We start from the raw sequence: 25833 nt of genomic DNA, 5'->3' as shown, positions 1-25833 counted from the left end.
TTCTGGGGGGTTTTTTAACCTTCATTTACTGCAACACTATGACTATTTGCTATAAAATACGTAATTTATGTATGTGTGTATGTGTGTGTGTGTGTGTGTGTGTGTGTGTGTATCTTAATGCTCATATCACTTAAGAGACTAGAGAAAGTATCCCTCGGAAAATCATGCTTCAACTGGTATATACTATTGTCCTACAATATTGAAACATTCTCACTTTGCCCCTTGGCACATTGTATACTCAGAGCACTATAGATTAGATGGGAGTCAGGGTATCTGTAGTTTAGGAATGAGATCAAGGATTCCTGTAGCCCTTTAGTCCCATATCAAAAATCAGAATTATAGGCGTGGGAGAGGCTTACTTTTGCCTGAGGCATACTCACCCTCAGCTTTTGGATTGTGAAAGAAGTGAACAAATATCCTCTGGCTACATTTCCAAAGACCCCAAACCACTAGAGCCACTATTCCATTCTCATAATATTTAGTCTCTTCAGAACCCAAAGAGAAATCCCTGCTAAGTGAAATTTAAGCCTTCTCATTATTAATACTTTCCTTTCTTATAAATCAGGCACTTTATGGTACTGATCACACCTAAAGGGGGTGCTAATAGGGCTACTGTACTGCTGTCTACCATATTAGCCATTTTCTTTTCTTTTTTTTAATCTGTTGCTTCCTTTTCTTAAAAAAAAAACTACTGCTTCTCTTTTTCCTCTTTCTTCCACTCCTTTTCTTCCACTTTTCCCCCTTCTTTTCTGTCTAGACCAGTTAGTAGGGCCCCGAGGGGATTGCTTAACCAAATAGCATATAGGGCTAAAGTGCTTGCTGTCTTTTCTCTGATGTGTTCTAATCAGTCTCTAACAGTCTTTTAGCTTAACCATTTAAAAACAATCATAGAGTCATTGACGTTTAAAAAAAAAAAAAGAAAAGTTATTCTGTAGTATTCCACCCCTGGGAGACATTTTCTTGAGTACCCAAATATATAAGCTCATGTGTCTCGTATCAAGTTCAAGTTCCAGTTCCATGTACTTCTCTTAATATGTAACCTTTTTATCTTTTTCTCAAATTGAAGCAATTATTTAAGGTATCAGAAGTGCCTAATTCTGTTCTATGTTTATGCCTAGATCGTATATTCCAAGTTCTCATATTTGGGGGAATCCTCCTTTTTGTAACATTTCCCTAGCTTTAAAAAAGCTGTCTGAAATCCTCCCAAGTAGTTATTCTTGTCTGAAATTCAAGACTGTCATTGCCTTGCTTGTTTCAAGTGTCTTTAAATAAGTCAAATCAGTGTAGCAATCTATTTTCCAAGGAATAAAAAGCACACAGGTTGTGTGCTAACTTGTTTCCTTTAGTCTTAAAAAATCTTCAAAATGCTCAGGCTAGCTGCCTTCAGGAAGACCATTGTGTTGGAGAGGAAGATTATGTACTGTATTTCTTCCTACCATTTTAAATGCAAATAAATAATATATCATGAAGCACTGTGAATATTAACATCAGTGACCTCTTCCTGTTTTGAAAATGGACTTACCCCTGCTGATAGTCAGTGTTTAAGATAGCACCCAGGATCCAAGGTCAAAACTAAAAGCAGGTGATTGACCGAGGGAAAAAAAAAAGACTTTTTAATCATTCCAAAAAAAACTTTAAGGAATGGTTTCTTAATTTTGAAGTAACTTGTTTTTAGAGAATTAATAGTACATTAAAAAAAAACTAGGGACTTTTTGAAAAGTTCAACTTTTCACCAGTCAGAATGAGAGGAAGGTGAACTGGTTTGTTTTGCAGCAGATAGGTTGCACCCTTCTGTTCCTAATCAGAAGGGAAAGGGAAACCCAGCCAAACTTTGGGTCCATAAGACAACTCAAACTATCTTTAAAAACATGTTTTGGCTTTGCTGGGCCCCAACATGTGTTTTGGCCAGCACTTTAGCTCTTCAATTTTAAACCTAGGGGTCTTTTAAGGGATATTTAATCCATGTGTTTTTGATGCACTTAAACTTAAATCATTACCCATAAACTGTATGTCTTTCTAAACACTTTGATGTCCAAGAAATCTTTGAAACCATTTAAGGACTGGGTTTTTTTTTGTTTCTGAAAATAAGAAGTTGCATGGGTTCTGTAAACAGGATTGCCCAAAAGTTTGAATTGTGTCTGAAATCATGCAACTAAAGGATTGTCAAATAGGTTCTTTCCTTGGCAGAATAGATTTTCCTCTGAGTGCTAATGAGTTTTTCTGATGTGACAGGAAAAAATCTAAGTATTTTTAAAGGCTTTGTTTCTCAATGGCATTCAATTATAATCATCTCTCCTCTTCCACCTCCCATTATTTATTTTGTGCCAGGGAAAGATTTTTACACAGCACTGAGTTTTGTTGTGGTTTCTTGTTTAAAATATATACATATATACATATATATATATATACACACACACATACATATATGTAACCATTGTCATATAAGACCTATGTCCATATATTTGTCAATCTACTTCTCCAAAGTGCTTCCTGTTAATGTCAGTGTTACAAAATAGCATAAAGGTTCATCCACAATGTCTTGGCATGAGTTCTCTGAATCAATGACCTGATTTGACAAATTTCAAAAATAGGCCATAGAACTTAATTCATGACATTTATAGAAATTCATTCTTTGCCATGTAGCAACTTTCTTACAAAAAGCAGTGCTGAGAATAGTAAGGGATTTCAAAAGCAATTTGACTAAATCTGCAAATATTACCGTTTGCTTTCCAAAAATTCATTTGCCTCCTCTACCTTCCCCATCATCTTTCCTGCCTTCACCCTTCCACCCCAAATCACCCTTCCCCACCACTTTAACATTCTGACTGATGGAAAACTAGGAACCAGAAAAGGACAAGTCGTATAAGTTGGGATCTTTAACAAGTTCTAACAGGCTTAGAATTTGGGATATAATTGTAAACTGCTATAATGTGTAGGGGTTTTTTGTGTTCTACAATAATAGTGGTCTTGCTTTTTAGCTCTAAATTACATGATGACACATCTTTGAACTCTATTGTGTGAAGAAAAACACCTTCTTACTGAAGCTAGATTTCCTGTTTGTGCATGCGTCTTTTCTGGTAACTGAACTTCCCATATGAATACTGCATAAAACTATAAAGAGAGTTAAAAAGGACAAGTCAACGAAGTCCTTTTTTCTTAATGAAATAAGGTTGCATTTAAAAGAAGCAATGATGACATATGGAGAATAACACTTGTTGATGCTGTATTAAGTCTGGGGTTCCCAATTTCCACGCTGATTTTGATGTCAGACAACCTTGCACATTTAAACTGTGTTCTATTGTTGCCAAATATGTTACTCTTTGGGGGAAAGGAAAAGCTTCTGTATTATCGTTGGCTAAAAATAGGCATTCTCTATATTTAAATGCTCAAAATGAATATTCTTTAGTGAGCATATCTTTACCAAAGTATGTATCGAACATTTGATTATACACAACACCACATTAGGTATTTACATATCTAATTTTAGTTACTAGTTTGAAAATTTTTGCTGAATTTATGTTAGTATTCCTCAATGGTTACCAAAGCTACCTTGATAACCATATATATGTGTATATTTTCTGCTTGGGGGTATTTTGTTTTGTTTTGTTTTTTGAAGGCAATCAGGGTCAAGTGACCTACCCAGGGTCACAGAGCTAGTAAGTGTCAGGCTACTTTGGAACTCAGGTCCTCCTAACTCCAGGGCCAGTGCTCTATCCACTGCCCCACCTATCTGCCCCCAGGTGTGTATTTTCAATAGATATTTACAGAAGAACTGAAAAGCATTTGAATTAAATTAAGAGGTCTTACAGCTTGGCAAATGAAAAATCACATTTCTCTTTAAAAGGCAAAATTGGAGAAATCTGATCAAAGTTAAATAATTATTTTATAATTGTCCTTCTTGCCACAACAGCATTTAAAATAACTCTCCTGAGTTATTTTAGTGTTATTATACTAATTTTTATAGTGGGGAAACTGTCCTCGTGGTGGTACAGCTACAATTAAGATTGCAGATAACAGAAACAGCAGTAGAAGCCTAAGGAGACTGCAGCATACTATCAGTGACAACTGGTACATAAGAGGCAGACTAAAAGATGTCATCCAGGAAATGTATGATGAGAAAAGGATGTAGGCTGGTCAAATGCACATTTGTACTCAGTTAATATTAAAAGATTTAGAGAATGGCCTTCAGCACAATTGCTTTATCCTCAGTACAGGATTTATGAGAAAGCAAAGACAAGAACCAAGCAGGATAAGAAGGTGTGGATGGACTAGGATGCATTTCAACATAGAGTGTACTCATTTCAATCCGTTAACCCATCAATAGCAATCCAGATCTCCCTCTGCCTCCTTCCTCTCCAGTCCCGCTCTGAATCTGCACCATGATCTCTAGTAATTCGATTGCTCAGAATTCTTCCAGCATATTAGCCCTGCTCGGGCTGCACTTCCCTTTCCTGCTCTTGAACTTTTATTTAACCAATTCAATTTTATGTCACCATCTGCTATCAAATCCCTTGCTCCCTTGTCCCATCACTACCTCAGCCTTGCCAAATGCCACTCCTGGATTATTCCCATGATCTCCCTTCATGGCTTTTACTCACAGTGCTACTGAACAGTATTGGAGGTACAACCTTGCTGACTGGAACCACTACAAATCTCTGTTATCTAATCTTATTTGGGTACTCGGTGCCATAAGGCAATACTTTTACACTTCATGAATGATTCCATGTTGAGTACCCCACAGTGGTTGTTCTAGACCTTACCTTCTCTCCCCAACCTCCCACATCATTCCTTGCAGCCTCTCTTTTGGCCAAGGACCTCAACTCATACTTTACTGAGACAACAGAGGTCACTTGCCTTGGGCTCCCTCTTGTCCCCTACTATACTTCTCAAAGCTCCTTGATATCATTCCTTTTTCTCTGCTTCTTCACTCCAGTATGTGATAAAAGACAGCCCTTCTCCTCAACAAGTCCAATGCCTTTATTTGTGCCTTGGCACCATTCTTTCCTGTCTCCTCTTTCAGCCAATTTGCCCCACAATCATCTCTCTCTAATCTTCAATATCTCCTTATTTACTATCTCTTTCCTCACTGATTACAAACATGTCCATATCGTCCCCCATCCTTCATTTGATTCTACCATCCCCTTAAGTTCTCATCCAACATCTTTCCTCCCTTTTACAGCTCAGCTCACAGAAAAAGTTGTTCATATTCATTGCCTTCACTTCCTCACCTCTTCCCCAATCTTTATCATCTGATCGCATCACTCAATTTAAATTTCTTTCCAAATTTTCCAGTGGCCAGATCCAATGACTTTTTCATAGCCATATCCTTCTTGGCCTCTCTGTAGTGTTTGATGAGATTATGGAATGTGTTTTCCTACTGGATATTCACTCCTCCCTCGGCTTTCTTGACACTCTCTCCACTTCTTCTCTTACCTCTCTGGCTACTCCTCAGTATCCTTTGCAGCAACATCATCATGTACCACCGCCTAAATTAGAAATGCACCCGAAGTATCTCTCTTGGACCATCTTCTTTCTCACCTTTCTCTCTCCCCTCCCCTAATTATCAGTTTCCATAGGTTCAGTTATATCTGTGCATATAGTCACCATATCTATTTAAACAGCATGGCCAGGCATGGTGGTGTCCTATTGTAAACACTGTTACTAGAGAGGATCATGCTGTCAAATCTGTTGAGCTCAGGAGTTCTGAGCTGAAATCAGCTAAGACAATCAGGCAACCACACTAAGTTTGGTTAATATGGTGAGCCCCCAAGAATGTCAGACCATTAAGTACATAATGAGAGGTGAAGCAGCCCAAGTTGGAAATAGAGCAGATAAAATTCCGATGTTGAAGGGACTGGGTCCATTAGTAGCCCCTGTACTTCCAACCTGAATTAGGTTGGAAAACCCAGTCTTTAGTGCATGCGTGCGCGCGCGCGCGCACACACACACACACACACACACACGCTAATAAAAAAGAAATTTTTAAAAATAAACATTCTTAGAATCTCTCCTGAACTCCAGTTTTGCATCACCAACTGTCTAACAGACATTTCTCCATGGATGTACCACAGGAATCTCAAAATTAACATGTCCAAAACAAAATTTATCATCTTTCTCTAAAAATAAACCACAAACACCTCTCCTCCTGATATCTCTATTTATTTGGAGATATCATCTCCATCCTTCTAGTAAGCCAAGTTTACTTGTTTACTAGTTGAGTCAACTTCCAAGTTTACTCAAACTTATCACCAGCTTTTCACTCTCTCTTACCTCCCCTCTCCAGTCAATTGGCAAGTCTTGTGAATTCTGTCTCCATACCATTTTCCTCATTTATTCCTTTCTTTCCATTTGCTTACTTGGTATATAATTGTATTCAGTTTTCTGTGTACATGTTGTTCTCTCCAAATAGGATATAAACTCCTTGATAATAGAGGCCATTTCATTTTGTCTTTGTATCTCAAGCAGCTAGCAAAGTGCCTGACACATTTTGGACACTTGCTAAATGACTATTGAATTGATGAATCATGTTCATAAGATGTGATATGGAAAGACCACTAGACCATTAAATTTGGTGTAAGAGGATCTGGGTTCAAATCTCAATCACTTAACTTTTCTGTCCCTGAGTTTCTCACTCTATAAAATGAGAGGGTTGGACTTGACCTCTTAAGTTCCCTTCTAGCCCTAATATTGGCATATATATGCATATGTATATATATATATATATGCATATGTATATATGCATATATATAAGAAATTGAAGTAGAAATCTGATTATGTGATTAATTTAAGCAATGCAGAGAAATTGAGTCATGAAGGTCCCAGGTGGACCTTTTGGCCTAAAAGACAGGATTGAACTGTTTGTTATTTGTATAGGTATCAAAGGTGGAAATTAAAATGTTATATTTAATGAAATGCAAAACCAAAATATGAGTACAGACAAAGCATATAGCTGAGCAGAAATCAAACATTATAGACTTCATCCAGGTCTAGTTTCTGTAACGCTAAAATTAAAATTCTTTTAAATTTCACTTTTAATTAGTATATTTGGAACTAGATATATCACACTGTATGAACTCTTTTAATCTTCCAACAACTAACAAGTATATGTATATGCTTACATGTATATTTACACATATATTTCTTTAGGTCACATCAGAAAAGTACAGATAATACCCCAATTTTACTAAAGACAATGAAAGTGACAGCCCTTAAAACCATCATAAGTTGATTAATTACCTTGTGAATATTATTCAAACTTCTAAATGAATTACTGCACTTGCTATTCAATACTCAAGTCCCCTTACGACTCCTAAAGAAGGAGCTTTTATTTTCAGTATTCCGTAACTACTATATGCATTTTGCTTCTTTGGCAACTCAAGACTACAGATTCTCTCAAAACTCAGAAAATGGCATCTGTTTATATATGTTTTGTTTTTCTAAAGCCAATCCTCACAGACATCCATAAAGTAACTAAAATTACAGTGTAAAGATTTTAGAAAAAATATATAGTGTATTCAAATTAAAACAAAGTAAAATGATAAAATACTAGTGTTATTGCTCCTGTGAAGGCCAATAGAAATGACAAATATGAAGATTATGATGGATGATTTTAGGGTTTATCATTGCTTAAGCCTTTTGATGATGACTAACCTGCTGCCTATTTAGACATTCTCTTTGGACAGTGTACACAAAGACAAGTATTGTATTATTCTTGTTTGTATTCCGTGTTTCAATGTACATAGTCTCCTTCACAGCATATAGGATGATATGAACCAATAAAAATTGAAAAAGGAATAACTGATTGAAAAAATTTTTAAGATAAATTTTATTTTTTCATTGAATTGACCAGTTGTATAGACATAGGTCTGATCTTGGCTGCAGCCAACCTTTTGAGCTAATAAGGTTTAAAAAGTTGAGTGCTTACTGAGTACTACCTATCCATACACATATATATGTATTTATATACATGTGTGTTAAATGTGCATATATGTATACCTGTGTACCTGTATGTATATGCATGTATACAAATATATGCATGTGTGTATTATATGTGTATGTATAAAATCATCATGGCATAGTGGATAGAAAGGTGTCCTCAGAGACAAGGAGAACTGGGTTCAAGTGTTGCCTCTGATGCATACTATGTGACCCTGGGCAAGTCAATTAGCCTCTCAGTGCTCCAGGCAATTCCTTGAGACTATGAGTAGCAGAGATAACGCCAATATGCATCTGGCAGTCTCCTATACCAGTAAAATGATCAGTCCAGTCCCTATTCCTTATCCTTTTGATCTGAACTCATAACAATCTCAATTCCTAGTGCATTAACTCCCTCCACTAATTCAGATAAGCAGTTCCTCTATAGTTGATAATCTTAAAGAGTGGGCTATAGATATTGAAAGATTAACTGACTTACCCATGACCATACAGCTAGGACTTGAGTCCAGTTTTTTCTGATGCCAAGTCCAATCTTCTATGCCATGTACCATGTTGCCTCTCAGACCTTAGATATTTATTAGATAGTTATTTTTCTATCATGTCGATATATGTGTTCGTCATCCATGGAAAGTCCTATTTAATCCTTTACTCGCTGAAGACATAGTAATTTGGGAATTTTATATACATATATATGTTTACATATATATACATATATACATACACAGACATACATATTATATAAGTATTACTTTTTTCCAAAAATTCTTAAAACCATATTATATTCATCTAAGAAATCTGAATTCAGAAAGTAAATGTGTCTATAATTAGCTACTCTTTCCTGTCAAAGTATTATAACAGTTTTAAATGATGTTATGGGAATGTATATTTGTTTGTATATAATTTACTGCCAAAATTATTTGTTAACTATTAAAGACTAAATCAAATTCATTCCAGAGAAAAAGATTCTGTTTGCTGACTTTGAAGATCTTATATTGACTTTAGAGAAAGATGGACAAGCTGATACTAAAACTCAGAATTATCTTAGTTACTAATGAAAATAATTTTGGGGTAATTATTCTCTTCATGTGGGCACTTGGTACCTCCAGTGGCTAGGGACAGCTCCAATTTTTGTCTGGTTTTCCTTGACCACATCTTGTTCTTAGGACAATTTCTGTTTTAGGGATGGATAGGGGGAAGCCAGGTTTCTGTATGCCATGAGGGTGATCGCTCATGGGAAAAGAGAGAAGAACCGTTTCCCCAGCATGGCATCACATTTTGTTTTATGGATGTGGAAGGATTTTTGAACTCTTAGGAGAATATGTGATTCATCAGTTAATAATGTGCCAGCTTCCTCCCTATTGTACCTCCTTTAAGTGGTTCAAAACTATGCCTGTATAATTCAGTTGTACTCAATTCTAAACATTTATGTTTGAATAAACTGATAGCTGTTGTTGCAGTTATCTTCTCTTACAAATATAGAATGGGAATATTCAAATTTGAATTGTAGATATATGCAAAAACATGTTAATTAGGATGTCCCAGAGTAAAGGGGGGGGCTCTTGTTCTTATGTGCAAAATTAGTATTCAAGAAAATTGCATGCATTGGGCTAAGCTATAAGGAAGACATTTTGCTCCTATAATATTTATAGCTTTTTAGCACTTTCTTAACAGTGGCAATCAGCCTTTATCATTTCCAACATAATAGAAGATTTCTCTTTGAACTACAAGTTATTAATAGAGCTAAAAGCTTATTAATCAAATCACCCACAATTCAATGTGTTTTCTGAATAGGATTTCCATGATATCTAGAATGATTTTTTAAAAGTGCTCACTAGATACTGTTGCCTAGAAGTGGCATGTTTTTCAGTCATTCTTAGGAGGACAATGATAGTTGTGAACAATGTGTGAGTTGTAGAAGACTAGCTTAAGAATCCTGGAGTCCTATTCTTCAGGTCACCTTTCCCCCCTTCATCTCACTGTTTAGCAATGACCTGTATCACATACCACAGTTAAACAATACGAGATTGGGATTTTTCTTATGTCAGAAATTTAGCCTCTTTTAGACTCTCAAGTATTTCGGAAGAGAGAAGAGATGGTCTGTGTAATAAAGGATGCCGGAGTGAGAAGAGGACTGTATTGATCTCTCTCAAAGGAACATTTGTATAAAAAGTCAGAAACCTAATTTAGAGCTGCCCATGGAGACCTACTGACTGATCATATTAAATAAAACACATATGCTAATTAGGTATGTGTCAATTTTAACTTATTTGATTGTTTAGTGAGTCTTCTACATTTAAGTGTCTCTAGTAACTTTATTTGTATGATAAAAGATCCCAATTAATTTAGGAACAAGCTTTCTTTGTCAGACTCTTTGTGATTCAATAAAAAGCTGCCAGGTATAATAAATCTTTTTCCTGTTGTTATGTATATTTTTTCCTTGCTTTTTAGAACAAAGAAAATTTCTTATCATAATTCTCATGTGAATGAATTGGGTCTCCTCATAATATTTAAAATTACCTGAAGGGACTGTACTACTAATACAGGTGATTACTTTAAGGATATTCAGTAATAAAGAAGCATGCTATAAATACACAGTCATGAAAGCAAGACAGCAGCATGAATTGCTTTCCAACTCACATATGTAACAGAATCCTTAAAAAAAAATAGAAGAAGAAGAACCCTGGGCTTCTGGGCACATAAACTGAATGGTCTATCTGATTTACTCCCCTTTACAGAATCGTGTTTGTAAATAAGCTATTGTTCCCTCTGTTTTTCCCCTCCATTGGCTGACACATGCCCAGTAGGGGGAAGGTAATTATTTTGGTTTTGTTGAGAGGTCAACCAGATTAGATATGGTGGGTAGTAGTTCCTTATTTGTTTTTCTTCCCTACTGAGGAAGGCTGGAGAGAGGACTATTGTACTGGAGAACAACTTAAGAGGGACGTGGAGAACCTGGAGAGCTTTCAAAGAAAAACCACAAGATTAGTAGAGATATAGAAAATACAAACTATGAGGAAGCTTTTTTTGCATTGAACTTATTTACACAATAGTTAAGTTGTAAAGAAGAATTATGACCAATGGAATGAATCAGGAGAAAGAAGAAACAAAACCAAAAACAAACAAAAGAGGAAAAAAAAGGGGAAAAAAAGGAGAGCAAACAGTGTGCCTCAATCTACATTCATACTTCATAGTTCTTTCTCTGGATGTAGATAGCTCTCTTCATGATGAGTCCTTTGGAGTTGTCTTTGCACCTTCTATTGCTAAGAAGAGTCTATCAGGATTGGTCATCACAGAATCCTATATATCTGTGGTTGTGTATAATGTTCTCCTGATTCTGCTCCACTCACTCAGCATTATATCGTGTAGGTTTTTCCATGTTATTATGACTATTTCACAAAAACTGCTAGGAAAATTGGAAAATGGTAGGGCAGAAACTGGATATAGACCAATATCTTACACCATATACCAAAATAAAGTCAAAATGCATTCGTGATTTAGGAATAAAGGCTGATACTACAAGTAATTTGGGAAAGGAAGTAATAGTTTACCTATCAGATTTATGGAAAAGCAAAGAATTCATGACACAACAAGAAATAGAAAGCATTACAAAATGCAAAATGGATAATTTTGATTATGTTAAATTGAAATGTTTTATATAAAAAAGCCAATGCAACAAAGATTAGGAGGGAAGCAGAAAATTGGGAGAAAATCTTTACAACTAATGTTTCTGACAAAGGCCTCATCTCTAAAATATACAGGGAACTGAGTCAAATTTATAGGAATACCCGTCATTCCCCAGTTGAGAAATGGTCAAAAGATATGAACAGACAGTTTTCAGAGGAAGAAATTAAAGATATCTATAGGCATATGAAAAAATGCTCAAATCACTACTGATTAGAGAAATGCAAATCAAAACAACTCATAGGTACCACATCTCTCCTGTCAGATTGGAAAATGATAAATGCTGGAGAGGATGTGGGAAAATTGGAACACCGTTACATTGTTGGTGGAGTTGTGAACTGATCCAGCCATTCTGGAGAGCAATTTGGAACTATGCCCAAAGGGATATAAAATGGTTCATACCCTTTGACCCAGCAATACCAGTTCTAGGGTTGTATCTCAAAGAGATCACACAAGTGGGAAAAGAACCCATATGTACAAAAATAGTTATAGTGGTTCTTTTTGCAGTAGCAAAGAATTGGAAATCCAGGGGATGCCCATCAATTGGGGAATGGCTGAACAAGTTGCAGTATATGAACATAATGGAATACTATTATTCAAGAGGAAGCTTTTTTAAAAAAAGAGTGTTATATAATCAGGAATAAAAAGAACTAAGGTGTAACTTAACGATCTTCAAGTTTTTAAGGGGTTATTATGCAGAGATGGTAACTAGGTCTTTATTTTTGCTAAAGTAAATGGGCTTACACTCCAACATGGGAATTTATGTTAGCCACAAAGAAGAATTTTCTAATAGAGATTTTTAATATTGATTGGTATAGATGCACAGGGAAGGTTGGTGGACTCTTTTCTGGAAAGATTAAGAGCAGAATTGACTTTCAGATGTTTAAGATGGTTTGAGCATAGGCAGCCTGAAAGATTGAATGGGCCAAGTGAATTTTCAAAGTGACCTCTAAATCTATGATTCTATTCTCATAAATTCAATATAAATCTTTTTTGTTTTATAAAACTGGCTTCTGGCTACCTCAAAGTTTTTATTCCTTGTATTTTCTTAAAAGAATAAAAGACTCTCAAAATCTATCCAGCCCAACCCAGACCTGAACAACACACCTGTCCCTTGGCTGGGGAGGGGAAGCAGAGCTAACCTAATCCTTATTCTATCTGGTAGACCTTCAAACACTTGAAGACAGCTATGATATCTCTCCTAAATCTTCCCTTCCCTAGGATAAACATCCCCCAACTTCTTCAACAATTCCATTATGATTGACCTCTATTGAACATTCTTCAGCTTATCAATGGAATTCCTCAAATATGACACCAAAAACCGAATAACATTCCAGATGCAGTCTGACCAGGATAGAGAATAATGGTATATAAAGGCCTGACTTGTCAGGTGCATTGTAGAGGGATCATAGAAGCAGAAATTCAAAGTTCAAAGGGACCTTAGAGGCCATTGAGTCTTGAGTTCTCATTTTACATATAAGGAAACTAACACACCAAGAGGTTAAGTGACTTAACCAAAGGCACACAGGTACTAAGTGTCAAAGTCAGGATTTGAACCCAGGTTTTCTTGACTCCAAATCCAGTGTCCTATTTACTACACCACACTGTCGCCGTCTAGTCCTGGACAAAATGCCTCACTTAATGTAACCTAAGTTTACATTTGCTTTTTTAGCTTCCATAACATAGTGTTAATTTAGATCAAGCTTGCAACCCACTAAATTCCTCAACTCTTTGCAAGATGAGCCTAAATAGGCCATATCTAGTACTTGTCAGACTAGGTTTTTGAACCCAGATGTAAAGTTTAACATTTGTCCTTATTAAATCTGACCCAACATTCTAGCTGATTAAGATCCTTTGGGGTCCTAACTTTCCCATCCATTCTATTTACTATCCCTCTTAGCTTTGCCATCAATGCAGTTATCAAATTTCTGGGATTATCCACCAAGAGCTCTCCTTCCAAGGTGACATTGAACGATTATGAACTACTCTTTGGGTCCAGTCATTCATCTAGTTCAGAATACACACGCGCACACACACACACACACACACACACACACACACACACCAGTCTAGTCAACCTATCAAAAAAAAATAAAGGAAATGCGGTTACTCTGACGTGACCTATTCTTGATAAAAGCATGATGGTTCTTTGCAATAACTGCCTTCTTTTTCCACATATTCGATAACTATACCTAGAATTTTGCTAAGAATCAAACTCAAGTTTACTGGCCTATAGTCTGTCAACTTCAACTCCTCTTTATGGAAAATCAGGACATTTGCCTCTGTGAGTCCCACAATACTGCTCCTGTTCTCTATGCTCTTTCTCAGTGACTCAACAGTCATAGCTGCTAACTTTTTCAATATCCTGCAGTGTCATTTTTTGGGGAGGACTTAAGGATCTAACTCAGTGGTTTTGAACCACACATTATCTATGTTCTATTGTATTTTATTTATTTTGTTAAGTATTTCCCAATTACATTTCAATTTGGTTTGAGCCACATCTGGTTGCAGGCTGCCATCGTAGGCCCCAAGCCACGTGTTTGACACCTTTCATCTAATTCACCAAGGGCACCTAGTGGCTCTTTTAATTATCTTCCTACTTATCTTGAGGATCGAGTCTCTATAGGCCATCTTTGTTCTTTCCTTTATAATCTAAAGATCATTCTCCTTGGAAAAGAACACAGGGGCAAAATTAAAATGGAGCAGCTCTGTCTTCTCTCTATAATCTCCATCTAGTCCACCCTAAGCAACAATCCTATCCCTCCTTTAATTCTCCTTTTGTCCCCAATATAACTTAAAAAGAACACTTTTTGTTGTTTTCAATGTCCTCACCAGTCTCGACAGATTCTTAACTTTAGCAGTCCTGATACTATTCTTACAGGACTCACTTTTGCATTTATACTCTATTGCATGATCTTGCTTCCATTTTCTCTACATGTCTTTTAAAAAATTAAGTTGATCAGTGAGTTCCCTCTGCATCCCTTTCAGGCTCTTTGGACACTTCTCTTTTGCCTCCCTAGTGGAATTGTTTCATATTTTTCAGAATTTAATTCTTGAGAGTTTCCTACTATGGAATTTTAGGTCATGGAATCCTTTCTCTTTGAAATCTGCCCTCATCAAATCTAAGGTGTTTGTCAGGCTATTCCCTGACTTCTCTTTTTTCTGTCTTAGATTCCAAGATGGAGTAGTCATACCTCTTTCCCATGGTTTCTCCATCATCTCCACCCCAGCAACCGTTTCCTCTTTGTTGGTGAGAATTCAGTTCAGAAGTTTCCCTCCTTGGTTCTCTCTCACTGGGTTATTTCAGCAGCTACCATCAGCTCAGCTATTAACTCTATGCAAATAATTAGCCGATCTACATATTCAAACCTAATCTCTCTTCTAAACTGCAATTCTCCCTCACTAACAGCCTCTTGCAAATTTTGCCCCTCAAGTTCATATTATATTTCCTTCCAAATCCCCTCCTCTTCTGAACTTCCTTATTATTGTTGAGGGCTTCACAGTCCTTTCAGATTCCCAGGTTCACAACCTCGGCATCATTATCAACTTCTCTCTCTCTCTCTCAACTCACACAACCAATCAGTTGCCAAATCTTGTAATGTCTTTCTCTGTAATGCATGTTATATGTGTCCTGTTCTCTCTGCTCACTCAAGCAGCCTATTCAATCAACTCCAAAGGTTTCTTAATACCTCTACAATCAAATCTAAACTCTTCTGTTTCACGCTTAAAGATCTTCACAATCTGGCCTCTTCCTATCTTTCCAGATTCCTCAAACATAACTCCCATCCAGGCATTAATTAGGGTTCTATGGTTCAGTCATACTGCTCAACCTGTGTTCCTCACATGCCTTCTCTTGTCTCTTTGCATTTGCTCGAGGTGTCCACGGTGTCTGACGTACTCTTCCTCCCAATCTCCAGCTTCCCCTCTAATGCTATCTTCCATCTATATCTGTGCACATCTTGTATATACTTATACATGTCCATGTTTTGTTTTCTCTCCCATTAGAATGTAAGTTCCTTGGGGGCAGGAATGGGTTTTTTTGTTTGTTTGTTTCTTTGCACCTCCAGTGTTAAGCACCATGCCTAGCACATGCTAAGTACTTTATTAGGACTTGTTCATTGATTGATCATGTTACCTAAACATTGAAAGTCCTGGGATTTATCGTAAGAGGAATTAGTAGAAAATTTCAGTATTCTCCTTGACTCCTAAATTACATCTATGTATGCAAAATGAAGTGGAAACTTGGAGTAACTATCTAGCTAAGCAATCACTTTTTCTTCAACTACATGAGTATTCAGGAGAAGATATTTTTTCTGGTCTGAATTATCCAAATAATTGTATCATTTTTTCACTTTGTACTTGTAAGTGCAGGTATCTTCTTAGCTCTATTTGATCTTGCAGAAAACAGACAGGAATCACAAGGATGGGAAGATGAGGAAATATCAATGCTTTGCCTCACTGCAGGAAGCACTCGCCTCCATGAGATCACAGATCCATGGGCTATTGGAGTATACCTTTAAAATATGCATGTTTCCAGACAAACGCAAAGAGAATATAAGGAAAGTCCAGGAGTCATGCTTTTTTTTCCATAGGAAAAGCAATTCTAAGAAAAAATTGTCAAAGTACAAAAAGTCCACTTTATAGAATTCAACTTATATACAGGGTTATATAATTATCTTATCTTTCTATGCTACTACTTACTGGGCTTTTGATATCAGCACCGTACTCTAGAAAGCAAGTTCCCTGCCTAGCAGGGAAAAGCTTGTCTTCTTTCTTCTAGAGCCATGATATTGTCTACTGTGAATTTCAGCTGTTCCCCTTTTAAACTGTGCTAAGTATGTATGCACATATACATACACATATGTATGCATACATATATATATACACACGTGTGTTCATGTATATGCTTCTTCCAATGAGGCAGACCATTAGTATTTCCTCATGCCTGCCTATCTTTTGTGATCTTGGTCTGTTTTCTGAAAGGTTGAATGGAAATAAAATGTCTATGACTACAAATACAAAGTACAGTGAAGAACTGCAACATATACACGTGTGTTTATATGTATGTACACACACATCCCACATATGTCATATTGAAGCAATTAGGTGGCAATGGATAGAGTGCCAGACCTGGAATCAGGAAGACCTGAATTTGAATCCTGCCTCAAACACTTACTAGCTGTATGACTCTGAGCAAGTCGCTTAGCCTTTTTCAGCCTCGGTTTTCTCATCTATAAAATAATAATAGCATGTCCCTCATAGGTGGATGTAAAGGACATATACAAGGCATTTTGCGAACCTTAAAGCTCCATAGAAATGCTAGCTATTATTATTGTTGTTAGCACTTCTATATTATAAAGAGATGTATAAAGAACCAGCTTCAAGGCCAGGTCCCACCTCATATACATACTGGATTGTGACCCTGGACAAGTCATTTACTTTCAATACTTTGAAATCACAGGTCCAGCCCCTATTCCTATAATATGCATCTCATCGTTTTAAAGGGGGCAGATGAAATTCAAAGCAGAGACATGCACATAGATGATAGTATTGATAGTGACAGCGTCTTTGCAGAATCAGACACATCATTGGGATCTTTGCTCCTAGCCCAATAAATGAATGAACAGAAGGGGTAGATGGAGGACTTGCATCACTGAGGTTAACAGAACATAAGTCTAGCTAATATAACCAGATCATACAGAAAGTCAGTTAATGGAAAGAGTTATGCTGTGCACCAGAAGTTTAAAATGGTATACCGTTGAGAAGATAACATCCCAAGAAGCATCTTGCCAATGAGGCTATTTCCACTCTAAACTGAAAAGAAATAAAGGAATGTTTTATGGCTGATTCAGTTTCACTTGATATGTGTGCAACATTTTAAGAGAATGAATTAGTCTGCTTGAATCATCCTTATACATTCCAGGCAGTTTAAATTCAGAGTCAGTTAAATAGCTTTTGCTACAAATAAAAAAGATGAGAGGGTCTGTTTAATATCTGGAATCTAGATCCAGGCATACCACAAGGTCAAGAGTATATCAAGATAGAAATTTATAAAAAATGAAAGTATTCATTTTAGTAGCCACTTGAATAACTTATAAAAACCACACCCTGATCCCTGGCTGCCAACTTTGATCTGTGAGAAATCAAAAGCAATGTGCCAAATGAATTAGATTTGTGGAGGAAGGGGGCAGGGAATCATAATTGTAAGGAAAACAAGACTCAAAATCCTTCCCTGAGATTAGGGTTGAATTTTATAAACAAAGATAAGTATAATATGCCAAACATCATGTGTACCAAAGCATGACTGATTATACCTATTCAATTTAATCAATATTTATAAAATATCTTCAGGGTGGTTGACCCAATCCTTGGCAGTCCTATAAAGTTTCATTCTTTTTGAAAGATATAGAGCATTTCCTGTAGCTAGCTGTAAAAAGCCCCGTCTGAGTAACACTCAAGAAATGTTCTGTCACCTTTGGTAAATTCATTTTATCCTTGATTAATTGGAATGCTCAGGAGAAAGAGGCGTTCTGGTTCAGAGAATTTTCATGCTATATGATGACTAAAGGCAGAAAATCCCTTTTAGAAAAAAATGAAAGAACCTTACCCTTAAAATTTTACTAAATTCACTACTTTGTTTTCCTGCCTTAGATGAGATTTTAAATGTGAAAATCACTCCAAAGGTAGTGGAGAAGTCCATGATGGGTGAGAGCAGGCTGTAACATGTAACCAATAAGGAACTTCAAAGAACTGACATAAAGAATTTCACAAAGAAATGTATGAGCAAAAAATAAGGGCTACTCAGGCAGAAAGAGTAAGGATAGGAAGGAAGGAAGGAAGGAAGGAAGGAAGGAAGGAAGGAAGGAAGGAAGGAAGGAAGGAAGGAAGGAAAGAAGGGGTTTATTAAGTACCTGCTCTGTGCTAGGCACTGTACTAAGTGCTTTAAAGATATTATCTCATTTGACCCTCACAACAACCCTGGACTGCAGGTGCTATTATTATCCCCCTTTTATAATTGAGGAAGCTAAGGCAGACAGAGGCATAGTGACTTACCCACAGTAACATAGATGGTAAGTGTCTGAGGCCAAATTTGAACTTCCTGACTCCAAATACCAAACTCTATCCACTGCACTACCTAGGTGCCTGACAAGTAGGAAGCCTGAGTGCTCTATTGGTATCCTTTCAACATCAGAAAGAACACATACACATGAACACACATGCATGTGTGTGTGTGTATGTTTGTGTGTGTATATGTATGAAGGCATTCCAGCATGTTGAGTGGATCCCTCGTGTGGAAATGATAAGAGGCCAAGGACAAGAGCCTTTCAGGATGGGTAGGCATGGATGGATTCAGATCCGCATCACTGGAGGGAACGTCTGAATTAGTGAATCCCCTTAAGTAATTGAATATTTGAGTATGTAAAACATACTGAAGATAAGTTCAGTTCTTTTGGATAATTCAGAATCATAGTGTGCTAGAAAGGGTATTTGGATTTGGAGGAAAAGGACTTATATTCAAATATTACTTTAAGAGACCTTGGGCAACTCAGCTTCTCTGAACCTCGGTTTCTTTGCATGTAAAATAAGGGGCTTGGAGTGGGTGACCTTTAAGGTTCCTTTCAGATCTGTGATCTTGCTGTACCTGAGGATCACCATTTGGCACATGAGTGATCAATGTACATCATATATGCACAAGATGTAGAAGACTAGACTGAATGGGCATCTCCCTTAGAGCATACATTAGAAGCCTTCCTTTTTTCTGTATAAGTCTTTATTATCTTCTTTCTGCCTTGTGATCTATTTCTCCTCACAGTAGTGCCAAAACAAAGAATCCATTTGTGTTCCAATTAAGGGGATTCCATCTAATTGACATTTCGTTGGACAGTACTTGAAGCATTACCATAGATTTAAGATCCATAGCAACCTTAAGGTGCAAGGTTGTTGATAGTTTTTTTAAGTTCACCTAATGTGGCAACATGCATTTTTGTTGTTTTTGTTATTGTTCACTTGTTTTCAGTTATGTCCAACTCTTTGTGATCCCATCTGGGGTTTTCTTGGCAAAGATACCAGAGTCATTTGTCATTTCCTTCTCCAGCTCATTTTACAGATGAGGAAACTGAGGCAAACAGGGTTAAGTGACTTGCCTAGGGTCACACAGCTAACAAGTATCTGAAGCTTGATTTGAATTCAGAAACACTCATCCTCCTGACTCTAGGTCCTCCACTCTATCCACTGTGCCACTTAGCTACCCCTAGGTTTATATACATATATAATATGTGTGTATATATGTGTATGTGTTCTCACATATATATGTACACATGTGTATAACAGACATGTATAATACATGTGTGTATATGCCTATATACCTAGACATGTATAATGCATGTATGTATATACATATACACCTATACATGTATACATATATATCTGTATGTATACATATACATATATGTATACATATACATATATATATATACACACAAGCTAATTTGAGAACAAGACGGGATCACTAACAACTGAGATAATCGGAAAATGCCTCCCATAGGAAGGGACACCTAAGTTCAGCCTTGCTGGAAGCTAATAATTCCAAGAGGTCAAGTTAAGTAGGGAGTATATCCAAACCCAGAGGGACTTCCTGGACAAGGACACAGATACAGGAGACTGAGTGTAGAGTTCAGCTAACAGGCAGTAGGCAACTCTGGATGGAACATAGAAGGCATGAAGAAGAGTAATACAAAATGACCCTGCAACAATTGTGACTAGAGTCATAATGTGGAGCCTTTTAAATGGCAAGTTACAGAGTTTGTGTTTTATTCTAAAGATGATACGAATCCATTGAAGTTTTATGAGCAGGGAAGTGGCATAATCAGAGCTGTTTTAGGAATATTAATTTGGCCTGGATGGAATAGACAGAGAAGACGCTAGCAAGGAGATCAATTAATGAGACTTAATGCAATATGTCAGGCTAGAGATGATAAGGACCCCAAACCAGGATAGTGGCCATGTGTATGAATGAAGAGAAGGGGATGGACAGATTCCAGAGACTTGGAGGTAGAATACATCAGAGACGCTATCTTGGCTCCTTTTTTTATGGAGAAATACATGGCAAAAAGTAGTCAGATCATTTGAATAGGACAGTGTTTCCATTTCTTTGTATATTGGTTGAGAAGTTCATCCAAAGCCATATAGATACGTATTTAGTTCACAGGTTAATTTCATGAAGTTTAAACAATCTGTAGTTTCCACTAGTGGAAAATATCCCCACTCCAAGAAAGATTCTAATATGTCTTTGCTACTTGGCACAGTGGATAAAGCACTGAACCTGGAGTTTAAAAAAAAAAAGACATGAGGGGGGCAGCTAGATGGTGCAGTGAGTAGAGCACTGGAATCAGGAGGACCTGAGTTCAAATCTGGACTCAGACACTTGACACGCTTGCTAGTCGTATGACCTTGGGCAAGTCACTTAACCCCAGTTGCCCTGCCTTTCTCCCTCCAAAAAATAAACAAACAAACAGAAAAAGACATGGGGTGAAATTCAGCCTCAGACTTCTATTAGTTGCTTGACCTTGGTCAAGTGGCTTAACTTCTATGTACCTCAGTTTCCTCATCTGAAAATGGACTGATAATAATACCTACCTTACAGAGTCTTTGTGAGAATTAAATGAGATATTTGTCAAGTGCTTTGCAAACCTATAGCATTATATATGTGTGTATACTATTATAGCTCTATTATTATTACTTGAAGACAATGAAAATTAAAAACAGTGGTAGAAAGTACCTTTCATTTGGGTAGTGCCTTAGAGTTTTCAAAATGCTCTCTTTTTTGTCCCTCTAAATATTAGTGATATGTTCTGTTTTTTTACAATCCATGCATTTACAGATTGCTCCCACTTTGTGAAAGGTATTTTGTAACAAATTAAAACAGTTGAGCAAAACTAATAATACATTGACCTCACCTGAAAGTGCATGCAACATTCCCATCTGTAGCATCTCTTGACCTCTTTATTTTTTTTAATTAATAGAAATCTGTTCTTCCTGAAAGTTCTTCTATTCACATTATCTCATTTTACCACCAGACTAACTTAGGTGAAGAAGTGAGGACCTGTGTCATTATCTCCACTCGACTAATGGATAAGCTGCAAATCAAAGCAACTTTGACTTGCCCAACCTACCTAGTTAATAAATGGCAGAAACAAGTCTGTATGTAACTCAAATGAAATGAGATTATATTTGTAAAGTACATAGCATGCTGCCTGGCACATAGTAGGTGTTTAATAAATCCTAGTCCACTTCCCCCCTTCCTAATCCAGTGATTTTCACACCCATCACACTGTCTCTTCTAATTTTCCACCTCTCCTTTCTCACACTTACTGAACCTGCTTTGATCCCCTATCAGGAGTTCCTCCTCAGCTCTAGCCTCCCAATCCACAGCCCTTTTCTGGCTTCATTTACACTCCTCCCTAACCTGGACATCATGGTTAGGTGTCTTTGATTCTTTCCAGGCAATAGTCCCAGGATCCCTTGCCACTTTGTCCACTATGTTCCACCCCAGTATTTGCTCTCTGCTCTCTTGCTCCTGGAGGATTGCCAGGCCTTGAGAAAGTCATAAAACTGTGCCAGCTAACTCCCCTACCAATTCGTGTTAACTTCAATTATTTAGTGCACAGGATAGTGCACAGAACACTGGACTCGAAGTTAGGAAATCTGGGGTCCAGTCACACATCACACGCTTACCATGTGATGAGGAATAAATCACTTAATCTCTCAAAGGCTTAATTTCCTTATCTGTAATTAACAGTAATGTTAGTATTTTGATAGTATGACTGTTGTTGTTACTCAGTTGTTTTAGTCATGTCAGACTCTCCATGATCCCATTTGGGATTTTCTCGGTAAGGATATTGGAGTGGTTTGCCATTTTTTTTTTCTGCAGCTCTTTTGCAGATGAAGAAACTGAGGCAAACAGGGTTAAGTGACTTACTCAGGGTCACCCAGCTAATAAGTATCTGAGGCCAGATTTGAATTCAGCAAGAGGATTCTCTCTGACTCCTGTCTCAGAACTCTAGCCGCTGCACTAGCTTCCCTGGTATAATAGTAAATTATGTAAAATTTAATAAAGTAAAAAATGATAGTAATTGCGTTACTTCTTTTACAGAAGGGTTCTTAATCTGGGGCTGAGTAACTTTTAAAATACATATTTTTGATAGCCTCATTTCAGTATAATTACTTTTCCTTGTAATCTCGTGTACTTCATTTTATACACCTAAAAATATTATTCGAAGGAGAGGTCTTGTTGGCACTACCGGGCTGCCAAAGGGATCCATGATATGAAAAAGTTTAAAAACCGCTTCCTTACAGAATTGTGGTGAGGAAATGTGCATTTTAATCATTACTGTACATCTCTAGTTGACTCCCTTCCAAATTTCCCACGGTGGCTATTCTCCTTTTTCAAGTGTTCTCAATCTTCAAGTGCGCAAATGGCCTCCCCTCCCACCCCCACACTTCTTTGTTCTCAGCAGGTGACTTTACTTCCTTCTTTATTAAAGGATCCAGTTCATCCATTGCACACTTCCTCTACTCTCTCCCTCACTGCTTCAAATTTCTTTCTTCTCCTGCAGTCCATTCTTGCTCTCTAGTCAGTGAGGGAGAGGAGCACAAGCTCCTTTTTGGATAACTCTTCCATTAATCAATTAAATTCAAAAGGCATATCTGAGGCAGCAAAGTGGCACAGTGGGTAGAAGCTAGACTTGGAGATGAGATAGACCTGAGTTCAAATCCAACCTCACACATTTCCTGGGTGTGTGAACCTGGGCAAAGCACTTCAGTTTCGTTAGGTAAAAAAAAGGATAAAAATAGCACCCACCTCCCAGGGTTGTTGTAAGGATCATATGAAATAGGTACTGGCACATAGTAAATGCTACATACATGTTAGTTATTATTATTATTAATTTCTTAAGTGCAGGCAATTCTCCTCTAACATGACATATGCATTCCCAAACAGCACCACAAGACTCAATATCTCTCAATAAAAACCACGGAGTATATGGAGAAAGTGGGGTTAGGGTTACAATGCTCAAAAAACCTCATTAGTAATGCATTAAAAAATTGGAACTTAACATAAAAAACTAGCACCATTTAACTCATGATAAATGGTAAGAACTACATAAATACACCTATCGAGGCCACGTAGCCTTAGGCTGCTTGTCTAGCCACCCCCCTGGGGCTTCCCATGGGCCCTGAGGCCATAGGGACAGGGAACGGGGGACAGGGGGCAGCCAGGATGGTCTGGACCTGTGAAGACCAACCCTCCCGCCAACAGCTCCTACAACGAGGGATGGTGTCAATGATATGGCTCTTTACCTTGATGAAGACCTAAAGTTTGCTTGTGAAAGTGGCCGTGGCAAGGTTTGCTAGCAAGCAAACTAGGCTGCTGAGCAGCAGCCTGTGAGTTCTTGTGAAGCCGCCCAGTGTTCTGTGTTCTTTGACTGTTTCTTGAGAAAGAAATCCCACAGAAGCAAACACAAAATTCCCATTATGTTAAAAATGGTCCCTAATATATCACTCGCGCTGGAATAAATTCACTTTTTAGAAGCACACTTTACAGGATACCTATTTACTGTGTGTGAGGCACAAGGCTAGGAGCAAGGGAAATGAAGAGGAAAATTAAACTCCTGCCCTTGATGAACTTAACGTTCTACATCGAGGCAGCTAGGTGATGGGCAGAGAGAGAGTTCCAAGCCCAAAGTCAGGAAGACCAGAGTTCACCTCCAGTTTTAGACACTGTGTGATGCTGGGCAAGTCATTTAACCCTGTCTGCCTCAGTTTCCTCATCTGTAAAATTGGGATAATAATAACCTACCTCCCAGGATTGTTGTGAGACTCAAATGAGATAAGTGTAAAGTGCTTAGCACAGTAAGTAAGCACTATGTAAATGTGAACTGCTATTGTTATTGTTGGTTTTATTATTATAATTATTATTTATTCATAAAAGTGGACCTGTAGCCTCTTGAGCTTGTCTCTCCTTGTTCCATCTATTATGACCACTTTTTTACATCTTTGGTCACTTTTTCTCCACTGGCTAAGTCTCCTCTACTTATAACACACTAAATCTCTTTATATTAAAAGAGAAAAAAAAATCCTGCCTCCTTACTAGGTTAAGCTTCCATCATTTCTCTTTCCTTTCACTGCCCAGTTTCTTTAAAAAGTATTCTACTACCACTTTCTTCCCTGCGTCAACCATTTACTCTGACCCTTTATAATCTGATTGCTGCCTCCAGTACTCTGCTGAAGACTCCTCTCTGTAATGTAACCAGTGAACAAATTCATTTGTCTTTCCTCCGTCTTTGGATTTTTTGTAACTCTACCTGCAGCATTTGATACTATTCACCATTTCTTGAAATGCTTTCTTTGTTTTCCAGGAAGCTACATTATGCAGGATCTTCTCCCACGTCTCTGGCTCTTCCTTCTTTGTTCTCTTAACTAAACTTCTTCTTCTTGCCATTCCCTAGAATCATAAGGCTGAAGAACTGGAAGGAATTCTCCAGTCCAACCCTTTACCAAAGAATGAGTACTGTCAACAATATCCCTAATAAGTGGGTATATACCCTAAAATTGAAGATGTAAAGTGATGGGGAACTCATTGGTCCATTGCATTTGGGGAAGTCCTCATTGTTAAGTAATTTTGTCCTTATGTTCACCTGAGGTCTGTCTCTCTGTAATTTTCTAGCCACAGAGAAGTACTACAGGACAACTTATGCATTAGCTGGGCTTTGTGTGAAGTGATATACTCAACTATAGTAATATGTGCAATTCTGATATACAGAACTAGAGTAATAAAGACTTGGGTTCAAATCCTAATTGAGATACTTACTAACTTTGTGATCCTTGGCAAGTAACTTTACTTCTCATGGCCTCAGCAGAAAGAGGAGGTTGAACCTGGTGACTCCTGTTCTATGATTCTACTATAGCATAACTCAGATGGGTAGAATTTCAAACTCTATGAGAAAAACATTTGGGGGGGTCTAAAGGGATTGGTGGTATCTCTCAAATTATATCAGATAGTCATATTTGCCTATAAATCTTAGATCTATTTAAATTGTATGACTCTAAATATAAAGAAAAATATATTAAAATTTTTAAAAATATATTTTTAAAGCTTCCTAACAATCAGAGCTGTTCAAAAATAGAATAGGCTTACTCTTGAAGCAGTGAGTTCTACAT

At 37.3% G+C, this 25833-nt stretch overlaps 1 protein-coding gene across 1 annotated transcript in view; it reads left to right on the top strand.

The window, feature by feature from the left end:
* The window catches only part of MET (MET proto-oncogene, receptor tyrosine kinase), a 158345-nt gene that overhangs the window by 6439 nt on the left and 126073 nt on the right, over window positions 1–25833 (top strand). The gene's annotated exons all lie outside the window — the stretch shown is intronic.

Source organism: Trichosurus vulpecula, chromosome 5 (assembly GCF_011100635.1).
Source record: "Trichosurus vulpecula isolate mTriVul1 chromosome 5, mTriVul1.pri, whole genome shotgun sequence".
In the NCBI taxonomy this organism is placed as follows: Eukaryota; Metazoa; Chordata; class Mammalia; order Diprotodontia; family Phalangeridae; genus Trichosurus; species Trichosurus vulpecula.
The sequence above is the reverse complement of the archived record's forward strand: the minus strand, read 5'-3'. Positions and strand labels throughout refer to the sequence as shown.